We start from the raw sequence: 10,894 nt of genomic DNA, 5'->3' as shown, positions 1-10,894 counted from the left end.
ATTTTCCTGAAACTTCATTAGATCTTGTCAGGGAAGTTTAGTAACTTCTAGACAAAGGCTTTTAAAATGATGTTAAATCCTGGCTCTGTTGAAGTTAATGGCAAAACTTGAAGGTCTGGTCTATACTAGACCATGCAGGTCAGCTTATGGTACGCAACTCCTGTTATGCAAAATGTGTAGCTGTAGTCAGCTTATCTTAAGCCAAGTTGTGGTGGCATCTACACAGTGGGAGGCCAGTGGGAGCAAACACTCCTGTCAACTTCCCTTACTCCTTGTAGAAGTAGTACCAGACACTGGTGGGGGCTGCCCTCAGTGTTCGATTTACGGTTCATTAGACCTGCTAAATCAAACGCTAGAAGATTGGCCTCTGGAGTGTCAATCGCTTGCTAAGTATTGACTTCAATGGGTCTGGGATTTTATCCAGGAGTGTTGAAAATTCCTCTCTAGTTGAATTTTGACCATTTACTGATTTTTCTTAGTTCATCATAGCTCCAAAATAGTTTGACCCATATTCTCCAAAAAATTTTTTGTTTGTTTTTTGCTGGCATGAGGTACCTCTTAGTTTTTGTGGGAGATAACAAAAATATAACAAACATTTACAAATATAAACTGAACATCTGAATCCAGCTTCTGGCTGAGCCAGAGATTTACTGGGGATAGATGGGTTCAGAGACTGCAGGGTGGAGAGAAAGAAAGGATATATTTTTGTCCTATTTTACAAATGGAGAACTAAGGCACAGAGAGCCAAGGTTACACAGGAAGCCAGTGGAAGGGCTGAAAACAGAACCCAGCTTTCTTACATCTCAGTTTAGCCTGATACACTTCTAATCGGATTAGACCGACTTGTTCTTTAAAGGGGATAGATTTCAAGCATGATAATTTTGATTAATCCCAAAACAGGTGAAGTTAAAATGGACTAGATAAATTATCTAGGGTAGACAGCAGCCCCTACCTGTTTATCCTTTGTCTTTTTTCTGGAGCAAACCTAATCTGCTACCTAAGGCATACCATAAAGCTAGCTTCATAAAACACCACACTCTTCAATGGGCCTTTCTCACTGCATACTGCCATTTCCTTGCCAGCATGTTAGATGCCTTTCCTCTCCAGTTATTTCTTTGATGTATATCCAATACGTTTTCTACATGTTTCATTTTCAGTGCCTGCCATAAACTATAGTTTGGTGCCAACAACAGAGGAGTTTTTCAGTCTCCTTGGGCTGGTGATTGTGGAGCACTATTTACATTGGTGTGGGCAAAAGGGCCTCCACGGGTTGGATCCAGCCTGCCAAGCGGCTTGATCTGGCCCAAGGAGATCCTGCCACTCCCCCACCCCCAGGCCAATTAGGGCCCAGGGACGGGGGGAGCATGCGGTGCTTTGAATCAGCCCTGGCGGTTGACTTTAAGTGCCTCGCACCAGAGAGCAGGGAGCAATCAGAGCCTGGGGGCGGAGGGAAGTCCTCAAAGTCTCCTTCCATCCTGCCCCTGCCCTGCGATCAGTGCGCAGTACTTAGAAGTGCCACATGCTCCTTGCAGGGCATGGGCAGGGTCGGAGGAGACTTTGCATGCTACCCTCATCCCCAAGCCGATTGGCCTGGGGGTGGAGGGAGCGTGAAGTCTGTAGATTAAAAAAAAATACAAGCTGTCTTTTTTCCCCCCATTGACCATAAGATTCATGTTTCAGACTGCTGGAGAATTTGAATAGTGAATGGTTAATGAGAGAATGAGGCCTTCTCTCTTTTCATAGCCTATCTCCTGATGGATTTAACATGGAATCCCCAGAGGCTGGAGAATAAGAATGTATCATAGGGCCCATGCAGGGCTGTGACCATGTATTGTCCAGCCCCCAACACACACTCTTTGTCCAGTTTTCCCACAGAGACGGGACAAAACCAGAACTGTTTATCTGGGCCACTAAATGTTTGTGGGCCGATAAAATGGGCTTCAAAGAGGGATCCTCTGGATTGTCCCTGTCTCTGCTTTTAAATGTCCACTACATTCCACCACCTCCACTAGGGAGACTAGTCATCTGCTTGCTAGGACATTTTCCTTGCCAACTCTTCCCCTGTGTCTCATTTAATCTCTATACTCCTACTTGAACCCACTGAGTTCACATAAAACAATTCCCCCTCCCTCCATGGTATTTACTGGTAGAAAGAAACAAAGTTCTGTATTCAATTAATATAAAGACTTTATTTAAATGAAGAAAAAGCCCCACTCTCCTATCCAACATCTCCCTCTGTTGACTGCTTGAGTGTACTGATGACCTCCTGTAACATGAGCTGTGCTATCTTAGTGTATGTCATAAAGGATCCAGGATTGTCAAACATTCTAAGCCAATCTGGTTTGCTGCATGTGACCTGATAAAATCTATGCAATGTAAACTGCTGCTGCTGCATACATCTCCCCTGCAGCCTTCATCTCCAACCAAAGGTATTTCCAACATGCCGACACTCACTGTCATTTGAAATTTCTGAAACTGCTTAAGATGTGACTGTTGCTAACCTGGCCCTGGAGCACCACCACCGAAGTCCTACATGAGGATTTCCTGCTCTAAAGGGTGAGTGAAACTGAAGAACATGGGGCCTTGTAAAACAACAAAAGCACCCCTTCTGTGGGGGAGGTAGGAATTTAAAGCCCCCAGAACTGTAAGTGATGTTGTTAGTGCTCACCAGTGACTCTCACCTGGGCTTCAGTGCTGTTCTATGGAAAAATAGCTGACTTCACTCTTAGCAAGTTCCTCTGCATTCAGCACTTGTACTGCTGGACAGCAGCTTGACCAGCCAATCGGAAGGAAAGTCTCCAAAGGCCCATCAGAGCTGCCTGAGCAGGGTATGAGAGCTCCAATCTGTGGGGTACATTGCACTGTAGCAATGTTCCATAACCAGGTTAAATAGTCCCATGTACAACTTGTTCATACTGTGCTTGTAGTCATAGCACCAGCCCTGACTCTGCCTGTCCGAGGACTATGCAATCACTCCCAGCCTGGCATTTAGGAGACTGAACATTCATGTGCATCAAATTAAAATCAAAGAACTGAGTCCGGTTTTCTAAACGATTTGGAGCCAAATCATGGGAAACAGAGCAAATCTTGGGCGAAAGGACTTTGGCCTCTTGTATCCTCAGAGTCAGCTGTGGCTACCAGAAGGTATGTCTATGCTGCAGTTTTTTTGGAAAAACAGTTGTTTTTCTGAAAAACCCTCCAGTTATATCCATACTGCAATCACGTTCTTTTGAAAAAAAATCAAAAGAACAGAGGGGTTTTTCCAACATCGGTAAACCTCTTTCTATGAGGAAGAAGTCTTTTTCTGAATGAGCTCTTTCAGAAAAAGGCATGTGTGGACAGGGAAGAGTGAGTTCTTTCGAAAGAAGAGGAAAGAGGAAAAAGCACAGGTCCCCTGGTGGCCGCTCAGTCCATAGTAATCACAGTTTAAATGCAAGAGAGCGTTTATTCAGTTTGGATGCTATCTTTCGAAAAAGCAGATTGCTTTTTCGATGTGCTTTGCTACGTATAAGCTCTCTTTTGGAAGAAGTTTTTTGGACAAATTCTTCTGGAAAAACTTCTTCTGAAAGAAGCCTGCAGTCTAGATATAGCGAGAGTGAGGCTGAGAGAGAGAAATTACTGTTCTTCCCTTCCACATGAGGTCTTGGCCTATTGGGTCTGTGCTACATATACATAAACTGGCTATGTTCTTGATATGCCCAAATTCCCCCACTTACGAAGGTTTTCTCTACTTTTGCATAAAGCAGCCACATTTCAACTGTGGTCAGACCTCAAATCCTTGAGTAGTATGCAATGGGATTTGTTCTATATTCCCATTAATATCACCCCATTATGATGAAGGTTTTCAAGTGAAAACCAGAGGGGTGGTGGTTGTTTTTTTAAAAATCCACTGATATTTCCCACTTATGCTAACCAGCATTCCTGTGTTCCCCAAACCAGATGAACAGGCAAAATCTGAAGTGGATTATATTCTGTTATCTAGAGCAAATAAACTGTGAGTAGCAACATTTGAATCTCAGTGCTGTTGGCAAAGAGCTGAAGTATGCAATTAGCTAATATGCAGTTAACTGGATTAGCAGCCCAGGCACCCAAATGAGACTTGCTCAAGACCATGTGATTTTCATGCGTGTAAGTGGATTAGGTAGAAAAGCAGTGAGCACGTAGATGGAGTGCACTGTATCACTAAGACTGTGATAGATGGGCAAGTTCAGCTGGTCTTACATCTATCCTGAAATTCACTCTCATCTCGCTGCCTCACTATTGCATCTGATCCGTTTAGTAGTGAGTGATCTCCCCCTGTGGTGGGAGGTTGTGAGATGCTGGATGTTCACAGGGTTACCATTTGAAATACATACGGCTCAAAGCTGTATTCCTGTTTAACTCCCTTTCCCTTTCTCACCCTGGTGTCCCAAGGATGGCCGGAAAGGACTATTACAGCCCAAAGTAGTGTTTTAAAATGTGTCCCATTTCTTCTGCACAAGGTCAAGCAAAGCTGATTAACTTCAGGAACTCAGATCAGCACCAATCTCTGTTCATCTGCTGCATGAAGAGGAAAGAATCAAAAGGAAATAGCCTTGTGTGTTTTTAGGGCCTGATCTTGCTGAGTGCCCAGGGCTGCAGCTCCCATTGGCTTCAGAGGGCGTTGGGGCTCTCAGTCCTTCTCCGCATCAGACCCTTATTTTGGCAGAGAGAAAAATGGTGCAGCTTTATGGGATAAATTAGGTGAAAACCTCTGTATTGTGTACAAATTGGTAAGCCAGCCCTCAGTGTCTCAGGTGCCAGGCACCCTTGCTTTATGTGGCCAAATTAGTTTTTTATATTGTTCACCGGTCAGGATTAGAGCCTCGTCAAATCCCAGAATTCCCATTCTACAGGAAATTCCACAATTTTTATTTCATTTTAAATCAGAATTAAACTTCCTGCAGAATGAATTCTGAGATTTTGTTTAGGGAAAAAAACATTTCATTTCAACCCGATTAAAACATTTCAGTGGTGGTATTTCTATATTTTATAATCATTCTTATCACAGTGAATCATTTCAATGCTTTTTCATTAAAAAATTCAAGTAACCCAACATTGTCAGCAGATGGCAAATTTGTGAAATTGATATTGTCCATTAGGAAAATTTCAATCTGCTTTCTTGAGCATACTAAGGGGGGGATGCTCCTATCATTATCCTGATCTTTATAGCATAGAACAATGATAGTGCAGACTCTGGGGATTTTATCCCAGTGCTCCTTTAAATACGAGCAGAACCTATAAAACCTGTTTTACCTTAATCACAGAACATTAGCATTGCTGTGGCTTCTCACCCTCCCAATCTGTCAGTTTGTGGACATTCATTAGACAGTGTTGTCTAGTAGTTGGTCCAAGAATAACAGGATTCAGAATGTCTAGGCGCTATTACAACTAATTTGCTTTGTGGCCTTAGGCAGTTCACTTAACTGCTCCGTGCCTCAGTTTCCCCATCTGCAAAATGGATACCCTGCTTGTTCATCTCATGCAGGTAGGATTAGTGATAATTACAATAATTTTTGTCGAGTGCTTTGAGAGCATGTCAAAAGCAAATTGCTGTAGGGGTGCAAAGTATTATATTAGTAGTTTAAACGTCTCCTTCCCCTCCTTAGCCTTATTGTGGGAAAATACATACTGGGAGGAGGGGGCAGACACATACTTACTCTCTCAGGGATGAAGTCATTACCATTTACTTTCCCACAGACTCTCATGACCTTTGCCCACAAAGCAGATTTACCAGGCATCAGCCTTCAGAGTGGTCAGAAAAACAGACTGGGAAGCCTCTCTGGTGTGTAAGGGGAGCTGCTGGGTCAAATCCCCTTTCTGCTCCCTGAAAAGGGGGTGTGGCAAGAGGGATGTGCTGCAGCCCATGTATCTGCCTGGGCTATACAGCTAGCTGTGGTGATGGAGGCCGGGGGTCCCTTGGACTTGCCTATTGAAGTTAGTTAAATATTATTTGTATTCTTTGTGGTCCAGTGGTTAGACTACCTACTTTGCTTAGTGGTGCTATGTGTTTGAATCCTCCATCTGCCTGCCTTAAGACAGGTGTTGGAGGGATTTCAAACACAGCCGTGCTGCATTTATCTTGGGCAATGCAGGGCTTGCTTCTCTCTTGCCTGTGGAGGCTGTTTAATTAAATGTTGGTTAGGCCACAAGCTGCTTCTTTCTTCCTCTGTAGCACACAGGTTTGGCTGTGGGCTTGGATTGTAGCAGAGGTGGGTGTGAGTCTGCTTCTCTGCTTGCATATGCTTCTTTTCTGTAATGCCCTGGGCTTGCTGCTCTCTTGTCGTTTGAAGCTGTTCCTCTTGAGTTAAATGTGCTTTGGTCCAGGATCACAGCTACCCTCACTCTCTAGTTCAGTTGCTTAAATAAGGCAGCAGGAGACTGGAGGAATTTCATATGCATTGTGCAGAGACTGATGGGTATTCTTGACAGTTTGATTTTTTTTATCAGTCTCAGAGGGGTAGCTGTGTTAGTCTGTAACTTAGGACTACTTGTTGATTTTTATCAGTAATAGAGATGTATTATTGAGAACTGACCTTGAGAAGATTGATGTCCTCATTGGTCACCACCAGCTGGAACTCTTTGGTCAGATAGCCTGCCACAGGGATAAAGTCCCTGTACTCTGAGTCCTGAAGATGGGACCTAAGGTCAGGAAGAGACATTGTCCAGCCATGGATGGGTGACTGCCTTGTTGTCAGCCATGATTACTTTGGCTGTACCAGGGTGATAATAACTTTGTGAAAATTTTAAATGCCTGGAATAAAGCCATAAAATGTAGTCATGGACAGTCAACTCTATGGACCCATGCTGCCAAGCATATTGTTGTTTTTATGCAAGCGCCCTCAGGTACACTGAAAGATTCATAGAACTTTCAAGCAAGCCTGAGTTGTTTTAAGGCTTTGATTGAGAATCGAGTAAAATCCCCTATTTCCAGACAGTTTTAAACTTTCTGTCTTGGTCTGATATTGTGGATTCATTCTAATATGAAATGTAAGGTAAAATGTGTGTGTGTGTGTGTGTGTGTGTGGATGTGTGTGTGTGCACTCCTTTGCATACTGAACAAATATTGGCCCTAGTTCTGGCTTGTTTTGAAGGCTCTTATACAATGAGATCATAGAGGAGCACTGTAGGGCTGTGTCCAGACTCAGGGGTTTTTTCGAAAAAAGTAGCCTTTTTTCGAAAAAACTTCACCTGCGTCTAGACTGCAGCCGCGTTCTTTCGAAATTAAATCGAAAGAATGTGGCTTTTCTTTCGACGGTGGTAAACCTAATTCCACGAGGAAGAACGCCTTCTTTCGAAAGTGCTCTTTCGAAAGAAGGCATTCTTGAAAGCAAACAGGCTTTTTCGAAAGAGAGCATCCAGACTCACTGGGTGCTTTCTTTCGAAAAAGCGGCTTGCTTTTTCGAAAGTTCCGCGTGCAGTCTAGACGCGCTCTTTCAAAAGAGGCTTGCAGTCTAGACATAGCCTAGGAGTTTCTGTAATGTGTGTATACTTATACAATGTTAGCATGGGTGCCAGGCATTGCAGGCAAGGGGAGGCTGAGCATCCTCAAGCAGCCTCCTGTGGCCCCTGCCCCAGACCAACTTACTTCCTGCAGGGAGTCAGGGTTGGGCATATTGCCTGGCCAGTGCTCTGGGGCCCAGAGGCCTTGGACTGTAGGTGCAGCGGATGCACTGCCCAGGAGCTGTGGGTGCTGAAGCTGCAGCACACCAGGTTGGGGCCTTGCCTCCCTGGCCCTAGCTGTGCAATACTTGGATCATGGGCCATGGTGGGCGCGTGCACTTTGGGCTCCTGCAGGAGTAAAGGGGTTGTAGAGAGAGGCACAAGGGGAGGGGCCAGAGGCTAGCCTGCCCAGGTGGCCATGTCACTGGTCATCCATGGCTATGGGGCTCAAGGCTTCAGCTCTGCAAAGGGCACTGGAGCTCAAGGCTGCAGCCCCATGGGAGGTGCTGGGGCTTGTGACTTCTGCCCCTTAAGCTACAAAAATATTTATTGGAGCTCAGCTCTGGACAGCTTTGCATGAATTTAAGCCCTGCATCAGGATTACTGAAGGCCAGTTTTACAGATTATGGGATTATTTGGTTTGTTCTTGAAGGCACCATTCAGAATGGAAATAAATAGATGGTGGAATTGAGGTGAAAACATTCAGGGCTGGGCTAAGCTGGGGCCAGACACGTGGGTGACAGAAAAGCAGAAGAAGTCCTGCAGGCTGAGCTGAGCTGGGGAGTAGATGCACAGGGGAGATCTGGACAGTTTTTACTCACTCTCCCTAATCACTGCCAAATTCCCTCTCATTGCATAGAAATGATCCCTAGGATGATGATAGTTGAGTGTCTCTAATCAATTTTCCTTCTATTATTATTTCCATCAATATTTTTTCTCTCACTCCTATTTTTTTTTTAAAGCACTGAAGGCTGCTGTGGACCTCAGCTCTGACTTGTTACAGAGATTGTGAGCTCTTTCCGATATGTTTGCAAACCCCATTCACACCTATGGTGATGAATTAATAATATTCTGTGACTCTTTGTTATACAATCAGAGGTCTGTATAAACTAACCTGCTCTGGATGTGTCCACTGGGCTCTAATTAGTGTGGCTGTTGTGCACACGCCTGTTCCTCATGGACTCAGTTGCAGTGGCATGTTGATCACCCAGGCACCTGTCCAATGCATGGCAGAAGTTGCTATGGGGAAACCCCAAGGGCTCCGGATTCAGCAGAGGTTCTTGTGAACAAAAGGTGCCTGTTGGAGTGCCAGGAGGTGGCTCCTGAGGCGGTGAATGGTTCTGCCACCAAACATGACATTTGTGTATGAGTGTGGGATGTAAATAATATGGGAGTGGAGCAATAGCAGAGCAAGTGTCTCTGCCTGCTTCCACTCATGAAGGCATCCCAGGGCAGGCCTGTTTCCTAACAGCTTCCTCTACTGTCTGTGAGAATGCAGCTCAGGGGATACGTCACGAGAGAGTTCCAAAGTTCAGCGGAACTTGTCCACATTACCCACCGTGAGGGGGAATCCCTGTTCATCCATCATTGGAATCTGGATCAGAGACTGTAAACATAGCTGATCTCCTGAAATAGCCAAGGAAAGTTTAGTTTGGTTAATCTGTCGGATTGGGCTGCGGTTGATGGAGGCTAGATGGAAAGATTAGAGACGACTTTTGATTTCCTAACACTCTTCATTCATGTTATTTTAAACCCTTTCTGTGTCTGCAGATGTCATGGGACAAATTCGTGAGTATCTCTCATCCATTTTCCTTCTGTGCACTATGGACCTCCCACATGGAACTTAAATCAGCATTTCTGGGATGCTTAAATTACAGTAAGAGCTAAGCTCATATAAAAAGATCAATATGCCGGCCTAATGGATAGATCAGTACACTGGGATTCAGGAGACCCAGATGCCTTTCCTGACTCTGCTAGGTGGTGTTGAGCAAATCACTTTATTGCTCTGTGCCTCAGCTTTCTCATCTGTAAAATGGGAAAATAATGATATTGCCTGCATTTGTTAGGAAATATCTACATGGGGGAATTAATCCATATCTTTTTCATGCACAACAGGTAATTTGCACTACCTGTTGTATCAGTAGTGTACACACAAAACATCTGCTCTGTTTTCAGTTCACCTCGTGTGAACACATAGCAGCAGGATCCTGCAAACCGAGAGCATAGCATTCTTCCAGGGTATCCAGTGGTCCTTTCCTTTGGTGCTAGCGGTATACATCTTGAGATTGTTCTCACCGAGAATTGTGGAAAACCAGTCAGGTTAAAGTATTTTTTTAAAATCTCATGATTCTGCTGCCTTTGACTTACACTTTCTTTCTAGGCTGGGCCACATAATTGTCAAATTGCTGTTGGCTGACATGGACTCAACTGTGCTCCAGAAAGCTATTGTAAGAAGGATGAAATGGGTTGCCATTGCCATCTGGAAGCTTGCCATCCCAGAATGTTTCCATTCTGTACTCAACCAAATTGGCATGCGGAGATCAGTAGCTGGGCCCACTCTCCTGTAGGTCTGCTATAACTTTGATAAGGTGCTGTCTAACAAGGTGATTAAGCTTACGAGGTTATTGGTGGCTTTGCACAGAAGCACTTGATGGCACCTATGTGTCTATCATTTGTTCTTGCCTCCCACAGCCATCCACCAGGGAGCAGAATTTATAAGCAGGAAATGTTATTAGTCTATGATGCTCCAAAGACTGGTGGGTAACTGCAGCAAGCTATCAGACATAAATGCAGGGTAGTCTGGGAGAGTCCACAATGGTATGATTGTTTGGAACTCAGTGCTCTCTAAATGAATGGAGAAAGGACTGTTTACTCCCAGGAGCACTGTGATGTGGAGGGTTTGTCTGGTTATTCTGGGATGCTTGGACTAATGAAGCCATAGACAGGCTGCTGCTTGGACAGCAGGAAGGAATGTTTTAACTATCATCTGAGTAGTTGCAGAATGGTGAACCGTGGGTGAGTGTGCATTTGTCCATCAGCAAGGCAGGTGGTACTGATTATGGAGTACTTTGGAAGTAGTGAGGAAAAAAGTTCTAACCATTATAACAGCATGTTCTGTTTCTCACAGTATTTGTGAGAGCAAAGGGAGAAGCCCTATTAATGGATGGGAAGCTGAGGTGCGGAGACTTGCTCAAAGGTTCTGTCATCCAATAAGGAATAGAGAATACAAACGTCCATGGGCATCCTATCAAAGTTGCCTATTATTCATATTTTGAGTAACATGCTGAACAGGTTAGTCTATGGGAAGGTATTGGTATGGAGACATTGTGAGAGACAGGGTATTGTGGGCGAGTGGCTGAAGTTTAACATTCCCTACATATTTTTTATAAAAGCCTATGCATTATTTCCACTTTACATAAAGGGTTCTTTTTTG

At 44.3% G+C, this 10,894-nt stretch overlaps 1 protein-coding gene across 4 annotated transcripts in view; it reads left to right on the top strand.

The window, feature by feature from the left end:
* The first annotated feature begins 2,354 nt into the window (after positions 1-2,354).
* TOGARAM2 (TOG array regulator of axonemal microtubules 2) overlaps positions 2,355-10,894 on the top strand; it is a 70,755-nt gene continuing 62,215 nt past the window's right edge. For 2 of the 4 annotated variants that reach the window (XR_003087904.2, XM_025180991.2), the window contains exons 1-2: positions 2,357-2,556; positions 3,940-3,994. The gene's annotated coding sequence lies outside the window, so the exon portion shown is untranslated. Of the gene's footprint in view, positions 2,557-3,939; positions 3,995-10,894 lie in introns of all 4 variants that reach the window. The other 2 variants (XM_025181001.2, XM_025180992.2) reach the window with 2 other exon arrangements.

The sequence above is a fragment of the Pelodiscus sinensis genome, chromosome 3 (assembly GCF_049634645.1).
Source record: "Pelodiscus sinensis isolate JC-2024 chromosome 3, ASM4963464v1, whole genome shotgun sequence".
Classification (NCBI taxonomy): Eukaryota; Metazoa; Chordata; order Testudines; family Trionychidae; genus Pelodiscus; species Pelodiscus sinensis.
This window is presented reverse-complemented; position numbering and strand designations above follow the sequence as displayed.